This window comes from Mesocricetus auratus, unplaced genomic scaffold (genome assembly GCF_017639785.1).
Source record: "Mesocricetus auratus isolate SY011 unplaced genomic scaffold, BCM_Maur_2.0 Super-Scaffold_2245, whole genome shotgun sequence".
NCBI classification, from domain to species: Eukaryota; Metazoa; Chordata; class Mammalia; order Rodentia; family Cricetidae; genus Mesocricetus; species Mesocricetus auratus.
This window is the reverse complement of record NW_024429180.1, coordinates 9,682,815-9,706,977: the sequence shown is the minus strand read 5'-3', so window position 1 is coordinate 9,706,977 and position 24,163 is coordinate 9,682,815. Positions and strand designations below refer to the sequence as shown.

The 24,163-nt window shown below is 36.2% G+C and overlaps 1 pseudogene; it reads left to right on the top strand.

Moving 5' to 3' along the window:
• Positions 1–296: 296 nt before the first annotated feature.
• Positions 297–20,175, top strand: LOC101825398 (annotated as a pseudogene).
• Positions 20,176–24,163: the final 3,988 nt, after the last annotated feature.

Here is a 24,163-nt window from a genome sequence, read left to right as displayed (position 1 = left end):
CATTAAAGAAATAGGTAAGACACAATTTAGTATTACATAAGATAAAAGAATTGAATGCAGTTAGTTTTGTCCCATTTCAGAGTTTATAAATCACTATTCAGGTCCCCTAACTTGAAAGAAAACTACAAATGGAGGTGTGTGATGGCAATACTACACTTTCAACACATTGCAATCCATCCTGTGAAATGAACACAGGAGAAATGAGTCTGAATTGAGACAAGAGAGTCTACTAAATGACGCAGAGAGAAAACCTGTGTATCTGGTCATGGATGTGTTAGTCAGGATGCACCGTGATAATGTATGTGACAGAGGTAAGTTTGTAAATTCCCTCTTAATTTCTGATAATTAAGAGAGGTTTAAAAAAAAGAAAATTGTTTACACGAAAATATTTTTGCTTGATGTAGGATTGGCCCATAACTCTCAATATTAAACTAGACTGCCTTCAAACTCAGCAACCATCTTCCTGCTTCTGCCTCCTGAATGCTGAGATCACAGGAGTGTGCCAACATATACGGCATTTTAAAAATACTTTAAATATATTAAAAATTACATAAATGCAAGGAAAACTGAATGCAGTTAGTTGGATTATATTATTAAATATGCTGGACATGGTAGCACATACTTGTGATTCCAGCAACTAGGGAAATTAGACAAGAAGCCTGCACCAATGTTAGTTGAAGGTGAACCTTGGCAACTTACTTCTTAATACATTTTGAGTTGAGGTAGAGAGGAAGTAAAAGTCATTTACTTCTGTAAGTGTATCCAGTAATTTCAAAGTCATGGTTATATAGATGGCAATGGGAAGTTCAGGAGGGTCAGCCCAACAAAAGATATAAAAGCACGCAAGGATTTATAGAGCGGCAGAGTAGCAGGCCTTGGAGTATTTGAAGGTTACAGTAATCAGAATGCATTTAATGCATACATAAATCATCAAACAACAAACAAAACTAATGAGAAAGTATTAAATTTTGGATCAGTTATAGTGTATATTCCTTGCAGAGTTCAGGCCCAGGGTTCAGTCCCTATTGCCAGAAAACAGTAGCAACAATAACAAAAGAGTAGGTCTTAGCATCCAGCTTTCATGCCCAAGGAGATTCAGACTTGTAAGTCATTTGCATTCTTCAGTTAATGTAATAACTGTTGGATTTTGCTTTTGGTAGCTCTCTACAATGTTTTATGGACAAAGACTCCTCCGTAAAACTTCAGTTTTTATTAAAGTCAAAAAATTCATAAAAATACCACTTAGTCTGCTACATCTAGCTGCTTTTATGATGATTAAATACAATATATGCAGTTCATATTTCCACTTTTAAATCATAGGAAACTAAAGAACTGAAAATTTTTATGTTCTGAATAAAATAAAAATTATATAATAAAACTGACCAATGTTGTAAAAAGTTATAATTCATGAGAACTGAAACAAATGAAACTGGCTTTACCTTTAAAATGGGCAATTACAATCATACCATGGATGAGAACACTCTGGAAGACAGCAAGGTACACAATTAGAGAAAACATTTGTATTTTTGCCATGTTTCCCTGATAGACCTATTTAAACTGGCCATTGTGTCTGCCTATGTTATTGCCTTGAATAACCCAAACAGAAAATCTTGTTCTTCTCATGGTTAAAGACATAAAAATATAACCAAGGCTACATCTGGCTATTAACCAAACTCTTGTCTGTTTTCAAATATAAACCACCTTCCTAAGCCTTCCCTATTGAAATGCAGAGGGTCAGCTCTCCCCCCTCCACTATGTGTAGTAATTTACCAATGAAGATTACTAAGCATCTTGGACCTGACCCATGACAAGTGGCTCCTGGCGAACTTCATCTGTCTCTCCATTCATCTTCTGCAACCTTTGTGCTTTTGTCCTATTGATTTAATAGATTGTTTTGCACACAGCAAAGTTTTGACCTTTCTCCTCAGCTCAAAATTTCACCTACTTTTTGTTCAAGCCCAGTACCTTGGTTTCCACTTTGCTGATCATAGGAATGTCAAGCAGGAACTGTCTGCTCCCTTTTCTCATATTAAAATTAGATCTACCTGTGGAAGGAGTGGATGGGGAATTAACTCAGAAGAGGTTGGGGGGTGTGTGGGAGGGAGAACTTTGTTTGGAATGTAAAATTAAATTAAAAATAAATAAATAAATGAATACAAACTAGATCTTTATTCTTTCTGGCCCCTTTAATATTTGTGCATAATAGGAATAACCCTTATTACCCTTCAAATATAATCTTTCCAAACTCTGTCTTTTGATTAACTTCAGAGTCTTCTTGTCTCATCTCTTTTTATTCCTCTATAAAGGTAAATTGTCTACACCTCTGCTTAAAGAAAATAGTCACAGAGTTTATAGATTAAATAATACTGTGAATATATTCTAGGATTACTTTCTGTGTATGACATTACATGAGTGTTTACATGTACATTGTGCTACCAAATCATACTGTGAATATATGCTAGGATTACTTTCTGCGTAACAGTCCATGAGTGTTTACATGTGTACGTGCTATGGCTCATACATGGATATGCAAGTGTGAGTGGGCATGTGTTTTCCCATCCTCTCAAAGGAAGGAGGGAGACCTTGTGTATTTCCTCTGGAGTCCCATCCATCTTTTCTTTCTTTAAGCTTTAAAGTCTCACATTGTATTTGTATTTATGACTTCATATGCACATATGATTATTACACGTGATATTATGTGGTGATGTATTGTTTATGGCATAATAAAGCTACTAAAGATCAGAATGCAGATAGTCACGGCCATAGAAGCTGGGCAGCGAGGCACATAACTTTAATCCTAAGACTAAGAAGATAAAGGTATATAGATCTCTTTAAGTTCAAGGACACTCAGGACTATATGAGAGTGACTCAGTCTAAACCAGAAACAGAGCTCATGCCTTTAATCCTAGTACTAGAGAGGTATATAAGAGGGAGCTCAGGGTCTCATGAAAGATTCAGTTTCCAGTCACAGGGAAGACAGGATCACCATTTCAGCCTTGGTAGAGGTAAGAGTTACTAGGTGGCTGCTTTACTTTTCTGACCTTCATCTTGAACCCCATTATCTGTCTCTGTTACAATATTAGCTCTCTGTAGTGAAGATGGTAAAGTTTTCTTACTAAGTCTTTTTAAACCCAGATAAATCCTGTTCACAGGAAAGTGGCATAGCAGCATATCATACACCCTATGAATGTATGCCAAGAGTGGCATAGCTGAGTCTTGGGCATACATCAACAGGGATTTGCATGCTACCAAAGAAGTACTTGCTCATCCCTGTTCAGTGCTGCTCTATTTTAAACAGCCAGTATTTGGAAAGAGCATAGATGTCCAACAACTAGTGAGTGGATAATAAAAATGAACATTTACAAAACAGAACATTATTCAACTGTTAATAAAAATGAAATTTGTAGGTAAATTGCATGAAGCTATAAATCATCATTATAAACTACATAATCCAAATTTTGTACTTATATATGGACGGTAGCTTTTAAGCTTTAGATGTTCATGTTTTAGCTTGAATAATCAGTGGTTAGGTAACTAGTAAGGGGTTGGGAAAGAAAGGACTTTCAATAAAAGGGAGACAGAATATGCCATTATAAAAAGATGAGGAAGGATTAGACAAGGTGAATCAAATGGGAACAGAGATTGTAGAGCAGGGTAAAGGAGGGGATTTGGGAAGGGACAACTAACACTAATGGCCTTTTGAAAAGCCATGTGGAAATCTACTACTGTATAAGCTTCCTAAAACACACATATATGAAAGGAATTCAAATTGATTCACCATACAATGGGAGACAGAATGCCTCAACCAGACATCATACTGTACCAAGAAAATATCTGGTGGTAGAAATGGGTCATATCTTGTCAATTCATTGGCCAAAGGGGTCACATAAATGCCTTAACATTACAGGCTAATGTCAAGGTGGTTGGTTAATTTCCATAACCTGATTAAAGACTCCATGTTTGAAGATACAACTTTCTTATGAAATTTAGCATGAAAAGTATTAAGCTAGTAGCCAAATAGAATCATAAGTCCTATTGACTGGAATTCATAACTCTGGAAGGTACTTTGTTACTGGAGAAAAAAAGTAATCATCAATGGCACAGAGCTACAAACACTCCATTCAACAATAATAATCTGCCTATAAGATATACTAATTCAATAATGGCACAAATGGTCTGAGAGTAACCAAGTACGTTTTGGTTGGATGTAAGGCCCACTTCATGAAATGTCTATATGACACTGCTAAAGTAGCCAAATACCTGAGAATAAAAAGGTCATATGTATCTAGAATTTTCACCCAAAATGGCACTGCTATTAGCATACTCCTATCCTTCTGAGGTGAAAGAGGATACAGAACACTTTTAAAGAAGGTTGGGGAAAAGTAAAGGAAAACGATGTTAATCTCACAGCAGAGACGTTGCAAATGTAAATTAATATCAGTTGAAACAATATGTATAAAACATGAAGTACCAACCTTAGTTGAGACATTATTGACACTTAATGTATTAAATGTATGCTCTTATGGGTAGAGTCGTCTTCAGTGAAGACCTCTCATCAAGAGTATACTGATAGCACAAAGTTTACTCAGTGTGCTGGAAAAAGAAGAAACACAAAGTTGGTTATATGTGGAAAGATGGATGGATCTGGGGAAAATGGGAGGATGGTGAGAATATGATCAAAATGCATTCTATGAGCTTCTCAAGAAACTAGTAAAAATGAAAAAACATAAAATATCATAAGTACATTTATTTTGTCCTTTCAAATACATTAAAATTATATCTTTACTATTAAAAATAGTTTAAACGTGAATACATGAGGGAAAGAAAAAGAAATTGCAGAGACTAACGTTACATCTGAGAAAAAGATACCTAAAAATCACTCAGTTAAAATGTATTTCTTGGGCTATATTAAATGGGAAAATTCCAGATAAACATAAATCAGAAGGCATGCAGTTGCGTCACAATCAGCTAGTCATGTATTCATCATCAGTTAGAACAAATGTTATAGAACTCTCCAACTATTGGTACTTAGTGATTATGAAATTAGCTCTTACAAAACTTCAGAAAACAGTTAAAAGTAGTATTTTCCATGATGTTTGCAGTAAAACAGTCAGCACACTGGACCTGGCTTAGCCAGATAGATTCTATGAGGCTCTCTTCTACCTTCAAAGAGCAAACTTTATATAAATGATTACCAATGTGGGTTTTATTTATTTATTTTTATTCTTTCACAAGTTAGCAGCCAACAAAAATACTCTTTCTCATAAATATGCATAATTAATCAATTCATGGATGAATTGAAAAACTATATACAAAGTACAGGTAAATTATAAGTAATAAAAGCTGTTACAGGCAGAATATTATTCTCTATTTGTATTTCTTAGCTATTTTGTGTAATAATTTTAACTCACACGTATTTTATAAAATATATTAATTGACACCACTTCTATTTAAATATTTTCTTTAATCAAAATATTGTTTAGGACATTTGTTTCAGGCTTTGTTGTTGCTTTTTAAACATCTTCATGGATCTAATTTCTGTTTTCCAATGTATTACTTTATTTTTCTGAATTTGATATGCATGGTTGTTTTGTTGACTTGTATGTCTGTGGGAGGGTTTTGCGTCCTTTAGAAATCAAGACACAGACAGTTGTGGGTACTGGGAATTAAACCCAGGTTCTAAGGAAGATCAGCTTTTTAAAGTGTAACTAATAGTCTTAAGTGCTGAACCATTTCTCCAGGTCCCGAAATCTATTCTCTTGGTAACATGGGAAATTAAAATAGCATATAATATAATCTGCATGTCATTGGATGCTCCCCAAAAATTTTGGAACTTTTGAATAGCTGATAATATTAAAGTCTGAAGATGAATTTGAGGGATGCATTTTCCAAAGTCAGAAAGATTGAGTCACATTCATTTTTATTTTTATCACCTATGTATGAGATAAAGTGGTTAAAATACTTATTTTCTGTATCTCTAATGTTTTCACTAAGGTAGAAAACATAAATGTGTCTGTATATGTGTATATGGAAACACATGTGTAGCATTGGAAGTAAATGCTAGGTCAAGCAGCATAATTAGATTTCTCCAAGTATAATTGTACTATGAAACATAAAATAAAGTCAGGAAAAACACTTTATAGAGTAATCAAAAACTATTCAGAACTAGCCTCAAATCTAGCTTGAAAGGCTAAATTGGAGTGTTTATCCATAAAGAACTAATTTTCTAAGAAAGAATAAAGCCTTTGCTTTCTTCCATTAAATTGGCTTCCCTGGGCATGAGTCTTCACCTTGGAAATAATGCAACTGCCTTCAAAATAAAACTAAGCCCAGAATGGTGATTCTATAGAGAAAGGAATTGAAAACGGTATGTGAATTGGAAACCTTATGAGTACAGGTACATTTATCTGCCAAGATCTCTGTTGTGTTAAATCCCTCGCATTCAGCACTGGCGATCTCTGGGGACTGTTGTAGACTTTAATCAAAAGAACATTTCGCTGTTTGGTTTAAAAGGTCAAACTTACTAACTTATCCTTATGTGATGGTAGTTCAGTAATGGTTGAGTAACTTGGCTCATGGTTTGTCGTGACCTAGATCATTCTTGGCAAAAGGAAATTGATGTGAACATTTTCAGCCTTACTCACCCATTAAAAGGAGCTACTATCAGCAGTCTAAGATGTTACAAACACAACAGAGGCCTGAATATTAGAGCTTCTACTCTACTCAGTGTGTGTGTGTGTGTGTGTGTGTGTGTGTGTGTGTGTAAATATGTGTATGTATAAATTGTAAACATCAAGCAGTTTCAGGCAGAAAAACAAATTATAGAAAAAATAGTATCTCAGGATGTACTTTGCTCAAATAGATGTCTGAATGCCAGTCATTCAAGAATATTCCCTCTAAAATGGAGGAAATGTCTAAGTAGCGTCTCTTGGCTTCACAATTCTGGCACTCACTAATCTGATGTTTCCCTCTAATATCCGTACACAAGATGAGACATAAGCTAAAAATACTAAGTGGGAAATTCCACAAATAAACATTATGTTTTAAATTGTGCACTTCTCAATACTATTATGTTGTCTCTTATCATCATTGGTCTTTATCATTCACAACTATCAACATCCTCTTTGTTAAATTAACTATCATAGCATCGGTGTATTGCTAAAAATTTTTATTTAATTTTAGATAGTGTTAATCTCATCCTGTGTATGCTTTAAAATTCTACTTCCTGTATATACTTATATATGTACATGTAAAACATAGTATAAATAGAATTTAGTATTCTGTGGTTTCAGATATCTACTGGATTCTGGGAACACAGTCTCTGTGGAAAAGGTAGATGTACATTTTACCTTTCAGCTTAACATATCAGCAGTACTTAGGGTGGGAGAAAACATTTATTGAGTTCTGTGATTACACAAGAAAATAATGAGAACCTTGCTACCACAAAACTAAAGAAAAGGAAATGATGTTCTAGTGTAAGCAGAAGTGAAGTCGGATAAGAAAAGTGAATTTGCCTTGTTTGGTTATGTGAACAGAGCATATGTGTCATGTGAGAAATTTATACAGAAGGGCACTGGATGAATGAATGAATTATCACAAGCTATTAAATAATCAGAACATTATTAAATGTAAGTTAGCTTAGCTGCTCACAGTAGTATATGTGAAAGAAATATAAATTTTTTGTAAGGTCTTATAATAGTGAATGCACATTGTTATTGCTTTTATTTTTAATAAATATCTAGAACATGAACTGTGTAATTTCTTCAGAAAAAATGCATTATACTGGTGAAAAGATGTCCACCACTCTTAGAAGCTCGTTCTTTGAGAGTTAGAAACAGGGGAATTTTGCTGCCGTACTCTGAAGATGGACAAGCTGCAGTTAGCTTACAGAGAGGCACACAAGGCGGGGAGCAAATGTATAAACTTAGAAGTCATGCCTTACCCCATGAGCCATGAGAAGACCTCAGCCCTGAAAAAAAAAGCTTGAGTAAAGGCAGAAGCTCATGAGAGACTATGAGCAAAAGCTTCTCAGCTGAGCTACTCTTGAAAATGAAAGACTACTATGTTCTGTTCACTATAAATGAGAAATGGGGACAACCTAAAATTCCTACAACAGATGAATCGGATGAAAAATATGCAAAATGTGCACAGTAGAATATTATTTATCTGTCAAGAAAAATGGCATGGCAAATTTGAAGGTAAATGCATGGAACTTGAATGACTATTGGAATGATGTTTTACAGATGTACGTGATGAATTCAAATACAAAAAGGGAATCAGTTTTAAAGTAATACTGAAGAACGTGTCTGTTTATTTTTTTGTGGTGGGCACTACCATGTGTGATTTCCAAACAACTACCTATGTGAATAAGTTAGAAACAAATTCAATGGCAATAATGAACTACTCTTGATTCTTTTTCATGAAGCTGATGAAATATTTTCATTTCTTTAGTTAACCAATTTAAGGAGGTCCGCATGTATGAACGAGATATTTTAATTGAGTGGACATTAAAGGATGATAAAATCTGAAGAAGCGTATTAGTTAGTACCTGTAAGTGTCCCTGTGGGAACTGACTCACACTGCTGCCATCCTGTAAGGGTTTCTATGGCAGATGTCTTAGGCTGCCGTCATTCAGAAGGAAGAATTTCTGGGAGATATTTCCTGAACACACTGTGAACCTATACTCTCAGACCAAGGGAAGACCTTGATAGTCCTCCTCCCCTGAGTCAGTGCAGGTCCCATCACTACTTTGTGGCACTGGGGTCCTAGACATGGTCATGTTCATGTCAAAAAGACATTCACATGGGCTTCATGTGTTACCCACAAACACGTGATACTTTGAATGGCTGCCATGTTCTGAAGCCCATGTAAGGAAACATACATTTTCTTCTCCTCTTCCCTTCATATAGTTTATAAAAATCTCACATATTTTATGTTTACATAAAATGTGTGCATATATAAGCATCATGACATACCTTTCTAGTCCTTACATGTTCAACAGAATCCTTGGTGGAATATAAATATCAATAGGCATACTGACACCTTTATTGTCTCACATTACATATTTAACAGAACTACAATGCCAGTAAGCTGGATGTGTTTAACAATATTCCCAGTGAGTCCTTTAATCAATACCACGGAAAGAATTGTGAGATGTCGAAAGGAGTGGTCATTTTTAATTACACACTGTATAAAGCATGCCTGAACTTTTCATTTTTGAAACATTGTTTACTGTAAGATTGTGATAATATACGTAGTGACCTGTCAAGCTGAAACACACACACACTCAAATACTAACAAAATTCAGATTTACATCCATTGACACAAGCCTTTTAAATTAAGTGATACACAAATCAGAGAAATCAGATCCCTGACAATACAACCATCACAGCTGGACGACTGGTGGAGCTTTTCCATTTATTACAATAGATTGTGTAGCTATACCTTCAAAATTAAAATGCCAAAAGATCCTAAGCCAGGTAACCCCAGTGCTTCTCTTTGAAAATCAACTTATAATTTCATGCTTTACAATTATACTGCTTTAGAATTTCTTTGAAGACAATGTATTATTCAAAATGCATGTTGTTTATTCCTGCTTTGACTATGTGGAGATTTCAAGTACCAAAATTTACACAAACATGCAAGATATTAGTATGTTTTAATGTAATCCAAAAATGTTTCCTGGAAGAATGTTTAGCCATGTTATATTCCTAAATGTGTAATATAATACATAGAATTATATGTGCCAACTAAAGATAAATAGTGAACTAAATTTCAAATTTAAATTCCATTTTTGGGGTTAAAGTGGTTTAGGCTTCTGAATGCAAAGGTCATCTTACAAAGCACTCTAAGTTAAAAGCACTTTTATTGATTTTAAACTAAGAATGCTGAGTACGCATCCACTCTTCGAAATATAGCCCTGACAGTTAATGTTCCTTATGATATTTGTGGCGTTCCTTACAAACTGTATTTGTCTTGAGGTGTCTGTTTTTAGATAAATGATTTCATATGAATTTCTCTAGAATCATATTAAAATCTCAAATAGTCACTAAACCCACATGTGTTCTCTTCCATCAAGACCATCTTGTAAGCCAGTTAAGCTAACCGTGGTACCATAGAAGGAAATAATATCCCCTGAAGCACTGTTTTGTTACTTATTGCTGCTGTGTCAGATAACATCTCAGTTTAGAAGGTTGGAGGAACATTTCAGCTAGTACTTGCTCCTTCCCCAGTCATCAGTCTACACAACAAATAACTAGAATGGTAGATTTTACTTACTGGTCTCTGACATTGGACCCATGTCATGATTCTAGTCCTAGGAGACATGATATCCTGGAATTCTATCATGGCCATTGAAAATGATTGTGTAAGGTGGGCTCCTGGAGTCCTGAAGGGTAAGATGACTGTACTGCAGAAGCCTTTCTGATGGAAAGCACAAAGCCTGCTATATCCACCAGTAGGCCTGTGGGTCATCGGGACAGAAGAAAGGAGCACAGGAATGTTACTAGTTCTAAATGTTGGGAACAGCATAATGGCTTCATGGAAGTAGAATATGGCAGAGGTCTCCTTGACTACTGTCACATCCTGCTGTTCAAAGTCTACCCGGTTAAATATGCTGTAAAACTATCCTTTTTATTTTTCTTTATTTTTAATCAATGAATTTATTGATTTTACATCCAGACCACAGTTTCCCCTCCTTCCTTTCCTCTGCTCCCCATCTATTCCTCCTCGGCTTCTGTTTAGAAAAGGGCACAGTATGAGGAATAGGTTCCCAAAAGCCAGCCAAAGCCTTAGGGACAGCCCCTGTTCCAACTGTTGGGAATCCCATAATTAGACCAAGCTACACATCTATTACATATATGTAGATGGCCTAAGTCAGTCTTATGCAGGATCTGTGGCTGTCAGTCCAGACTCTTGAACTCCTGTGATCCCAGGTTACTTGTTTCTATGGGTTTTCTTGCGATGTCTTTGACTCCCTGGCTCATTCAATCCTTCCTCCCTCTCTTCACCTGGATCCCCTGAACTTGGACTAATGTTTGACTGTGGGTCTCAGCATCTGTTTCCAGCAGTTATTGGATGAATCTTCTGATTACTATTGGGCTAGGCACCAATCTATGAGTATAACAGAATATCATTAGGCATCATTACTTTGTCATTTTTTTACCACCTGATGTGTTTGGTTCTATGCTAGGTCTCTGGGTCTTCCTGCCACTCCAGGCGCTGTTATTCCAGATGGGTTCACTCTCAAGGCACAGGTCTCAGGTATTTACTTCAGGGCACATAAAGAGTGCAATGGTTATTGGAGAGTTTGTGCGCAGTAACATGGTAGCTCTAGGTGATGGGGTCAGGACTGAGGAAGTGCCTATACACACCCATGCTGAGATAGTAATACCTGAGAGACATAGTTCATTTTGGTTTAATTCATATGATTAAATATAGTAGTGACACTTTTCTTCTTTTTTTTTTGCATTTTCCTCTTTAGCATTCTTGAGCTTAAACATGAGGGAGACTTTTTTTTAAAGTGAGCATAAATGAGTACACATCAGCATTCTCTGTCTTTCTGCCTCTGTCTCTGTTTCCCTCTCACTCTCCAGTACTGATGTCCCCTCCACGTATCTCCTTCTTCTGAGAAACAACTTGCTCAGAAACAAGTAATGTCTGTATGGAACATTTTTGTACACGTTTGTTTCAGTGACTTGATTTATGGATGTTGAGCTTGGGTTATGAAATAGAAACCAGTGTATTCATGAAAATTACGTATTAATAAATCACCAACTACATGAGATTAAGACTAAATGAGACACAGAACAGGATAGAAATAGACACAGCACAATGTTCCTGTGGACAATGAGTAGTGAGAGTTAGGGCACAAATAACACATTTGTCTTATTGCTTTGTAAATTATTTATGGTTTTCTTTTCTCCAAATCTCCATTCTCTGATTAGTCTATTTCCAGATGGCATAATTAGGTTTCGAAATTTCAAATATTCTACTCTTATGGTTTGGCTTGTTTTATTTATATTGTAACAGCTGACTTCAACAGCTGTTCACTCCTAAAATAGTTTTATGTCAATAGATTTTCATTTCAATCAATTTGGATCATCTGATTTACGATAATAGAATATATTTCTAAAACACTTTAGGAGGGTTTTTTGTATTAAAATGACAATGTTATGTTTGATTTGTAAATTTCCTTGTATTTCTCTAAAACTTTGTAACACTGAACTGCCCACTCCAGAAGGAATAATAAGAATTAATTAATTACTTTTAAGCTAAATAATAATACAGCTCTGCCTTTTTAAATTAAATTTGAATTTCTTCTGTTATTTGAAATGTCAATGATCTCAGATATGCATTTGATTCGATTTATATTTGATACGTAAGTATGCAATATATTGCTATCAACGTTAAATTCTTCTGACTCAGAAATTTACAACCACAATTGAAAGGAAGAGAAAATAAAGAGGATTTTAAGTCTTGTTTTTAAAATGTATACCTATTTTCTCTCCGGAGTCATAGTGTAGATCATTACTAAGTTGCAGATACTGAAGTCAGGTGTTTCCGGGAGGCTGTCCAACTACACCAGCTATTTGTCTTTACCTAAGGCAAGTCCTGTTTCTTTCCTTATTCCTATAAATTTTCTGAATATAAATGAATAATCAATAGCGTTTAAATAAAAGTAAGGCCTGCATTAAAGGGAAAAAAGAAAACCTATTTCTAATGTACTAATAGCATAAATACACAGCTATTATAAAAAAGAAAAATTGATATAATTTGGAAATATGTCTGGTAAATAATATATATCAATGTATTATTAAGATGGACCTTAACGTATACAACACAGTCTATGCTTTATTAGTTTTATAAACTCAATTGAATAGTAGTAATAAAAATCACAACAATATGCAAGAACTTCACGATCCAACCAAAAACCGCACGCAAGAAGTAATCCACAGTCACATTTCTCTGATTTTTACTAAGAAAGTCCTCCATTTACTGGCCTACGAACAGGTAGTTCCCATAATGGTGAGGCAATCTAAGATATTTTTCTGTTGCCTACAAAATCTCCTGGCAACTTCTGACATAATAGGTTGGAAATGGATAAGGCAGGTAGCTGGTGTTGCTATCTTAATATCTGATAAAATTGACTTCAGACTAAAGTTAAGCCAAAGATATGCCGGGAACGCCATTGTCATCAAGGGAATGATTAAACAGGAGGGTATTTTCCTGTCTCATCTATATGCACAAAAGGCCTGATAGTCTTAAAGACACAGATTCGCTCCACTTCAATTATGATATCAATGTCCCATTTCTGCATTAGCCAGGCCATCTGGACAAAATAAACAGAAAAAAATCAGAATTAAACTATTTAATATATCACAGAGACTTAGCAAATATCTACAGAATATTCTACCTAAACACCAAAGAATAGACATATCTTCTAAAACAGAATACACACTGGGACACACACACACACACACACACACACACACACACACACAAAAACAAATTTTTAAAAAATTGAAATAGATTCATATATCCATTCTACCACAATACAATAAAGGCTAAAACAATACAAAACAAATGAGTCATTAGTAATTTAAAAAGCTCACTGAGATTAAACAATGTATTATTGAATGATGAATGGGTCAAAGAAGTTTTTTTTTAATCCCAGAATTAAAGGAAATGAAACATAACACAAGAAAACTTCTGGGGTCACATTAAAAGTAATACCATGTCCCATTTTTAATGGATTATTTGGTTTGATGATGGCTAGTTCCTTGAGTACTTTACATATTTTGGAAACAGCCTTTGTCAAATATGGGGTTGCTGAAGATCTTTTCCAATTCTATAGGCTGCCATGTTGTGAGTTATCCTTTGCTTGTAGAAGCTTTTGAGCTTTATGAGGTCCCATTCATTATTAATTGCTGATCCTAGTGACTGCACAATTGGTGTTCTACTCAGGAAGTTGTCTCTTGCAGCAGTGTATTCAGGGCTGTTCTCCACTTTCTCTTCTACCAGGTTCAGTGTGTCTGCTTTTATGCTAAGGCCTTTGATCCATCTGGTCTTGAGATTTGTGCAGGGTGATACACGTGGATCCACATGCATTCTTCTATGCGCTGGTGTCCAGTTAAACCAGCACCATACTCCTTATCCATGCTCTGCCATGCAGCAGTACCTTTATCAGCATGGCAAGTTTACCTCCCTCTGCCTCTGCATCTGTGGCCTCTCCTCTGACTCTGTCCTTCCCCTTCCAATAATTCTCAGTTTTGTTTCCTGACTAATTGTGTCCTGTTCAGCTGTTTGGCCAGTAGGCTTGTTTATTAAATCAATCACAGTGACAGTCACACACCTTAAAGGAATATTCTACAATAAACTCTTGACTTAATCTCAAACGGTGAGTCATGTTAAAGCAATGACAAATACAGACAAAAAAATCTGTAATACATGTTATATGCTCCAAGTTCCCGAAATGTGTTTTGAATTCAATAAAGTTCATACCTAAGTATTTGTATATACTCATGTATAATATATAATTGGATAACAACAGTGGAATCACAGCAACAAACATTATATAATAAAAGATTATCAATCACTCACTATCAAGGGGGTAACCATCACTAAGCAAAACAACTGTCTATCATGATAATTTTTTAACTGTGATGTTATTTTATTATTCTCTTAGGGGGAAATGACATAAGAATTGTAGTGATCAACCCAATGGCAGTTCGTTGTATAAATCTGTTCTCTCTGAGGCAGGAGACAAATCTTACTCATTGACACCAGCTAATTAGTGATAACCAAAATGAAAAAGGATTATGTATAGATACCAAGGAGATAAAAGAATGTGGAATGGAAAGACACAAAGAATAAAAAGATTTCAGGATTCCAGTATAGAGACTGAAATGATGTGATGAAAAAAGACTAAATAAAAGCTTTGTACTCCAAGGAGATCTTGCCTCATTTCCCTTAGGCCTGGACAATCTATGGGGCCCTGGGCATTAGATCAGTATTTATCCCTGGCGTACAAATGGACTTTGGGTGCCCATCCCACAATGAGGTATGCTCTCTCAGCCTGGACTCTTGGGGTAGGGCCTAGACCCTGCCCTGGATGAAATAACAGACTCTGGAGATCCCATATAGGGAAAGGAGTAGGGATAGTGTGGGAGGCTCGGGGAGCTGGTGGAGAGGGGTGCAGGACGAGGGGATGGAGAGGGAGCTGGGATCGACATGTGAAGCAAGATTGTTTCTAGTTAAAAATGTAATTAATAATAACAATAAAAACATCAAAAAAGAATGGCTATGCAATTGTGCTCTCTTGCCTATAGTTGCACTATGCTCCATAGTCAGAAGCCTCAATGATAATCTTGCCTTCAAATTACATAAGTCCACTTCACCATTGTTTCCCAATTGATAATGGAGAAATAACAGGTTTTGAGCACAAATTCAAAAACCTCTATTCTGATTCCGAACAAAGATATGCTCTAAAAAAATGAATTCACTTGGGAGCAGATAACTCAAAACTAACTGAGTCATTGGAAATCCAATGTTACCTTCTAAAGGGTCTGAAGACTAAACGCTTCTCAAGAGTTTTTTTTTAATGGAAATTGTTACATGACTTTAAGCAGCAGAAAGTCCAAGATACAGCTTGGATAGAGGGTGACTACTGTAATTTGTCACGTCTTCTTTAGAAAGAATGCAATCTATGAAAAATATAAGTTTTAGGGTAAGTTCCTTGGTAGCCATTGGTACCAATTCACGCAGCTTTACCCTTTCATGAATATATCACTGGGAGGACATAAGCATATGACTCTATATTACTACTGTGGATAAGAAATGTATAGTTCTAGTACCTTCTAACATTCCAGAGCAATATGAATGTACTTGGCAGGTGTACATTGTGCAAATACTGCCCATTTCAAAATTCTTCAGAGCTGACCAATGGTCAGGTTTTCAAAGATAAACCTTGAAATATCTAAGTTGACATGTGGTTTTGTAGATTGGAGACGTTGGAGTTGATAGAGTTTTGCTGAATATTAGGATCCAATGTATCAATTCCAGTAATTGTTTCTTTGATGAATTCAAGCTGCATCTATTCTGTAGGGAAAAATCAGACAAGTAGCCACCTTTCTGAGTCTGTAGTCTTCGTAGGAAACGACTGATCTTAAAAGGGGCCCTGAGATTCTTTGATATGACTACTTGGTAGAAACACTGACTGTTCATGTAGAAGAGTAAATGGATGTATTGGGAAAAATCAGTGGGAGAACTTACTGTATACTGGGTAAGGCAGTATAGGATACCACACACACACACACACACACACACACACACACACACACACACACGTACACACACACCATATTGCTATATTAATGAGATTTCAAGTTCAAAGAATTCAAAGTAAACTAAATCAAATATAACATTCTACATGTATTTATATTTCTTGATTTACAAATATCTGAGGTTTATGTTTTGTCTATTTCAACTTGGTTATGCGTGACACTTTATAATAAGCAATTTGATCAATGAAATAAAGGCTAAATTAGGAGGTTTATTTAAAACTGCAAAATGTAGTAATAGCTAAACTTGTGGGGACTAAGTTCTAAATTATTAAGAAAGATGCTAAAGGTTTTATTTTGTTTTTCTCATTCAAGAATTTAGCAATGGGGGATTGTGAAGGTAATTGATGAATGTGAGATGAGGATTATCTCCATGGCTCATTATACTGATGATGCTGTCCTTAACTTCAGCTCTCAACCATGGTATGTTAGGGAACTAGAATGTATCAGGCACTCTCATGATAATGTTACCATTGGTGTTTATGCACTTTACATGCTCTAGGACTTGTCAGCTACAGCATAGTCTCATAGAGTTGAATATCTTTTATCATAATTTTGTTCAGGAAGATTATGTCAAGTTCAGAGCCATCCTGAGCAACATAGTGAGTTTCAGACCAGCTAGCACTACATAGTGAGTCTGTGTTTGAAATAAAAATATAAAAAAGTCACCATAAATGAGTAAATGTTTAGCTGGGTGGTGGTGGTACATGCTTTTAAACCCATTACTCAGTAGGCAGAGGCAGACAGAGCTCTGTGGGTTTGAGGCCAGTCTAGTCTACAAAGCTACACACTTAAACACCGTCTTGAAAAATCAAAGAGAGAGAGATTAAATGTTTTAAAAATCATTAATCAATCCTACATAACGCTACAAAAATAATTGATAATGTTATGTTAGCATCAGTCAAGATTACAGAGCAAAATCAGGCCAATGTCAAAATGATGACATGGTCACTGAATATTTACTACTATTCATATTTGCAATTAGATTAATATCTATACATCTAGCAGTTAAATGCTACAACAGGTGGAGATGCAACTAACTACAAGTTAATAAGAGAAAGTCTGTGTGCCATGATTTCAGTTTGAGATTTCAATCCATCAAAATAGCTGATGGGCTCCTGTTCCTCAGTCATGTGCTGCATGAAACTGCTTGTCTAGGGAAGCTCTGTGGGTTTTTCTTCCAACGTTTCTCCGCTTGGACGTTCACAGAACTGGTAACCAGGTAGAAAACACTCTGGCCGAAGGTTCCATGGCTTTTAGAGATGGCAGCAGCTGCAGCAGGAACTACAACATCCCAGCGATGGTGTTGCTGATGTAAAGAATTCTCTTAAATTCAATGTAAATAACCCCATAGCTCTTCTAAGCAAAGCGCTCTGAAAATACCATGAAGAAGACTATTCTTCTGGTTTAAACCTTTTGCAGAACAGCAATTAGAGAACGCAGACATAAATTTTGCCATCTGTATTAAGGGGAGCCCGGAGACTCAGAACAGATCACAATCTGGTGTCTGCAACTTAGAGAACTCAGTCAAAAATCGAGTATGACTGATATCAAATGGAAGCTCGAGTGATGAATATTCTTACGACCTAGAATATTCAGACGGATGATGTAAATGCTAGATTTTGAGAAAAAAAGGGTTGTCTGGTTTGGTACAACTCCCTTCTGGAGAAGATTACAATTTAAAACTGAGGTGGGGGGGTGTGGGACTTGGGAAGAATAGAGGGGGTAAAGAGGAAGGGAGTTGGTCATGGGGGAACAGGAAGTTGAGGGGGTGGGGGTAGAATAGGGGGAAGAGGGAATCATAGGATCGAAGACAGATCAGGCACCAGAGTGACCTCGAGTGATCTAAAGGTATAACATCAATTGGCAAGCTAAGCAATAGTGGAAGGACCACCTCGAATGCCCATTCCTGATAATGAACTTGATGTCTATAACCATCCGGGAGCCTTCATCCTGTGACTGATGGAAGCAGAGGCAAACACACAACTAATCACTGAACTGAACCCAAGGAACCCAGTGACAGAGAGAGAGGAGTGATGAGCAAATTGGCAAAGAATGGCTGGCAAAACCAGCAGAGACAGCTGATCTGAACAGGGGAGTGCTCTTGGACCCCAGACCGACAGTGGGGAGGCCAGCATGGGACTGATCTGGACCCCCCCAAATGTGAGTGTCAGCGAGAAGGCCTGGGCAACCTATGGGGCCCTGAGCTGTGGATCAGTGTCTATCCCTGGTATACAAACTGTCTTCATGTGCCTATAGCACAAAGAGAGATGCTCTCTCAGCCTGGACTCTTAGGGGAGTGCCTTGACCCTACCAAGAGTAAAATGACAGACTCTAGATATCCCCTATGTGGAAGGATTTGGCAATAGGGTGGGAGGGGGGGGGGAAGGGGAGTGTGGGAAGAGGGGAGGGAGAGGGAACTGGGATTGACATGTAAAACAAGCTATTTAAAATTAAAATGAAAAAATGATAAAAAAAACTGAGGTTGCTTCACCCTCTGGTACAGGAACAGAAGGCACTTAAAGTATCACCAAAGATTGAAATTAAAATGAAAAGGTCAGACAGAGGCTGTGAGATGGGACAAGCTAGGGGGATATGAAGATGTGCTCACACCAAAACAATCCGTAGCAGATGGAGCAAACCTGTATTCCCCATCATCATCTCATCATTCCAGGAACTGGGACAAACTGTCTATGAGGTCAAAGATGAAGAGAAGAAGGAGCAGCTGGTGGGTGACAGAGCATATTTCAGCATATCTACTCAGATGGTTCTGATGAAGTGAAATGTGCCATGAAGAAATCATTTATGGAGTCTGGTGGTATGGTCTTGAGTACATCAAAAATGTAGGTAAAACAAATGGTGAAGTCAACTTTCCTGATGATATGGAATGGAAGCAGTACAAAATAAATCAATTTGTTAACACTGAAAAAGAAACTGATGAATCCATGCACACAAGATTAATAAAAATACATACTAAGAGTCTTCAAAGCCTGCCCCCAAAATCACAAAATAAACTCTTAATAAACATAAAGGCATTTCCACCTTATATGACATATTTATTGAAGTGAGCGTAACTTTATTACAAAAATAACAATTCCCTTACTTACATATGTGTACTTTTCATAATGGACCCAAGTGAAAGATAACTACAACATCAGAAAAATGCATAAATCTTTGTCAAAAACAATGAAAGAAATATGTGGACTTTTAACAAAATACAGTTAATGTATAAAAAAGAAGATAAAAAGAACTGAAAAGAAATAAGAAAATCATGAAGCAGTAGAAATCCATGAATCTAAAATCTGTTTCCACATGAAGATCAATTAATTTGATTACTTTCTAGCTAGACAGAATTATTTTTAATGGAGGACCAAGATATAGCAAACAATAGTGAGAATAACAGAGAAAGCTGATTACTATTTAGACTCTTCCCTATAGAATTTATACAATTCACGTGATTTTGAAGTTAAATTGATTCGAGAATTCTCAAAATAAGAACAAGAATATGCTCTTCACCCTTTTAAGAAATAAGCAAGTGGCTAGCAATAAGCCCATTTTTAGGGTAACATCTTATCATCACTATAAACAAATATTCCTCATAAATCAACAAAGATGATTGTTTGCAAAATGAAGCATCCATCATCTGCCTATAAATATTGAGACTTCATTAATTCAAAGGACATTTATCATAACAAGAATGAAAGTTTAGATATTTGTTGAGAAACTAAAGGACTGAAACATAAAATTTATCCTAAATTGTCATAAAACAAAAAAATCTGTTTCTATTTGCAGATGCAATGATCATTTAGGTAGAAAAATCACATACAATTCGTAAAAAGCTACTAGAAACAACAAATGAGATCCTCAAAATTAAGTTCAACACTAAATAACAATACAGGAAAATGAGTTGCCTTTGTAGCCTGGCAGGAAAGTGAAAACTAAAACCAAAATAATACTTTATGGAACGTCAGTTCCTGCAGTGTTCAAGAACAGACATGGAAAGAAGTACAGTTATTTGAGAAATTAACGCAACTCTAAATAGATGAAAAGTGTTCATTTATTATAAATGCTAAAATTGTTATTTTTAAAGTTAATATTCTTCAAATATTCCTGATATTAAATACATCCTCTATTAAAATCCCAGCAAGTATTTCTTTTCAAAAACCAAGATTAGGATTCATTTGAAATTCAAAGGGCCTACAAAAGTCAAAATAGCCTATAATATCAGAGGAACGTTACACAGCTAACCTGTATTCATGTTGAGGTCGGGCACAAACACAAAAGAGTCCATGGAGCAGAAAAGAAACTAGAAAGTTGAGTTCTGTGAATTTCTGTGCTCTAGGAAAGGGTAAAGAAGTAATTTGGAGAAGAACATATTGTCTTTCCCTGAAAGATGCTGAAATATTATATACTCATATTTTTTCTCTGTAATATTTTAAAACAAAAATCCAAAATGAGTCATAAACACAAATGTAAAATCGAAATATCTACCAAACAATGAAAATGATACACTTTAACTTCAAATAAGAGAGATTCTTACATACAATGCCAAAGTGATCATCCTTTAAAAAGGATAAAGTTGTTTCAAATTAAAAATATAAACTTTCAGCTGAGCATGGTTGTGCACAGCTTCAATACCACCACTCAGAAGGCAGAGGCATGTGAACTTAGGTGAGTTTGTGGCTATGCCTGGTCTACAGAGTGAGTTACAGCACAGCCAGTCCTACACACAGATAAAACCTGACTCAGAAAAACATTTTATATATAGTTATATATATTGTTTACATTCAATGTAATACTCTTAAAACTTCCAAAAAATGCCCCAAATTTGTTGAAAGGAAAATTTAATTTTAGCTCATTTGAAAAGAGAAAAACACGGATGAAAGCTAAAACAATGGTGAACAATATAAGACTTGCTAGAACTATAATTATCCCAAACTTCAAGCTGTTCTATAGAGCCAACGTTAATAGACATAACATGCTGTAAACCTGGGGAACCAGTATTGAACCAAGTCAAGCCCTCTGAGTGTGGGTGCCAGTTAGGAGTCCTGGGCAGTCTATGGAATCTCTGACAGTGGAACCAGTATTTATCCCTAGTGTACAAATGGAATTTGGGAGCCCATTCTCTTGGAGGGAGGGATACTCTCTCAGCTCAGATACATAGAGGAGGACCTAGGCCCTCCCCAAAATGATGTGACAGACTTTGATGATCCCCCATGGAAAGCCTCATCCTTCCTAGAGTGGATAGGGGTGTGATGGGAGGGGGGTGGCATAGGATGATGGGAGGGAAAGGGAACTGGAATTGATATGTAAAATCAGATTGTTTCTAAATTAAATAAATAAATTTTCAGAAACAGAAGTAGCATGTTGTCAGCACAAAAAGAAACATGTTGACCAATGGAATAAAAATGAAGACTAAGACATAAATTCATATACCCATGGATGGCTGCCTGGTTCATTTTTATGAAGAACTCAGAAATAAATACTGGACAAAAGACAACAACTTCATCAAATGGTGCTAGTCTAACTGGATGTCTGCATGTAGAAGAATACAAATAGAACCATATTTATCACTGTCTAAAATAATCACCTCCAAATTGATCAAAGACCTCAACATAAAACCAGAGACAATGAAGCCACAAACTCTTTGATCTACAAAGACACAAAGATGTCCTGCCTGCAAGATATGCTCTGCAAGATATGATAGGACAAAGCTTGTAATAATAAGGAACCAATATTTAATTTGACTTACAAATCATTTCACTAGATGGAACCTGTAACTGACACTGCCTTACTGACCAACTATGTGATCCTAGATAGCCCATGGACCTAGGGTGAAAGCAAATACTACTTCTCTAAATAAAAACATGGAGAAAAAAGGTAGCAATATTAATAATATATAAAATCAATGAGAAGGATGACATTGAGCATTCAGTATATATATATACATATATATATATATATATATATATATATACTGTGTGTGTGTGTGTATGTATTAGAAAGTAAATAGGTTAGAATAGATTAGACTAAAGAAGAGGGAAAAGGAGTAGAAGGATGATGAATAAAGTATTGCTTTTCTGTTAACATGACTAATTAAACATAAAAAATGTGATTGCACAGTTACACTCAAATAAGGTTACCCCAAACAAGTGGAAACTTAAACCCACATATTCTGGAAATTATGGCATGTATTTGCACTCTGAGAAGCCGTTGTTGCCTACAAAAACTTTTACACATAAGATTCATGGGGAATAGCTTAAGCAGTCTTTTACCTCCCTGAGGATTCACAGACAATTAATAAAGAAAAGAGACATTTTCTTTAATGACACAGCCACTCATAAACTGTCATGTCCCTTAAACACCCTTCACTGATGCTCCTGTAAGTAGGTTTAATTAAAGTCATCAGCTTGCCAGGAGGGACCTGATGGACTGCACACTTTAGTCTTTTGGTAGGTGATTTTCTTGTTTTGTTTTTGTTATTCATTTTTTTTACTTTTTATATTTAAATTAGAAAAAAAAGCTCCTTTTACATGTCAATCCCAGTTACCTCTCCCTCCCCTCCTCCCCTGTCCCCCAACTGACACCTATCCCATCCCCTTTCTGCTTCCCAGGGAGGTTGAGGCCTTCCATGGGGGATCTTTAAAGACTGTCATATCACTCTGAGCAGAGCCTAGAATCTCACCCATATGTCTACACTGAGAGAATATCCCTCTATGTGGAATGGTTTCCCAAGGTCCATTCATATACCAGGGATAAATCCTAATCCACTACCAGAGGCCCCATAGATTAACCAGACCTCCAAAATGACATCCTCATTGAGGGGGTCTGGAACAGTCCTATGCTAGTTTCCCAGCTATCAATCTGGGATATACAAGCAACCCCTTGTTCAGGTCATCTATTTTTGTGGCTTTCTCCAGACTGGTCTTGACACCTTTGCTCATCACTCCTACCTCTCTGTAACTGGATTCCAGAGTTCAGTTCAGTGTTTAGCTATGGGTGTCTGCTTCTGCTTCTATCAGCTACTGGATAAAGGCTATATGATAGCGTATAAAGTAATCATCAATCTCATGATCAGGCAAGATCATGAACAATCTTCACTATTGCTTAGATTGTTAGGTATGGTCAGCCTTGTAGATCTCTGGACATTTCCCTAGTGCCAGATTTCTCTTTAAACCTGTAAATGGTTCCCTCTATTATGATATCGCTTTTCTTGCTCTCCTCTATTCTTCCCCTGACTCTATCTTCCTGCTCTCTGCTGTCCTCCTGTCCCCTCCTTTGATAGCCTTCTCTTTCTTCTACTCCCTCTCCCATCCCCTCATGCTCCCAATTATCGCAGGATGTCTTGTCCCTTTCCCCTTCTCTTGGGTACCATGCATATCTCTCTTAGGGTCCTACCTGTTTCCCAGACACTCTGGCTATGGAATTGAAGGCTGGTACTTCCCTGCTTTATGTCTAAAATCTATATATGAGTTAGAGAAGGATATTAAAAAAGTATAACAAATGCCTGAGTTAGGAGTTAGAATTATACTGAATTATACTTCATGTATACTACGCGGAAATTTAAAAACTTAAAACCACGACAGTGAAATGAAATGATTCAGATATATTATTGGGTACTATTGTACATAGCATTACATCATGAAAGAAGAGAAATCATGATAGCACTTTCTAATACACTGTGTCTCTCCAATTACAGAACTCATTTGTGCAATTACTAGAAATGCATGAGATTTGCTCTAACTAGGTCACCAAGTAACAGAAGAAACATGGAGCAGCATGTATTGTCAAAGAATCATTTGATGTCCAAGCATTCAAGAAGC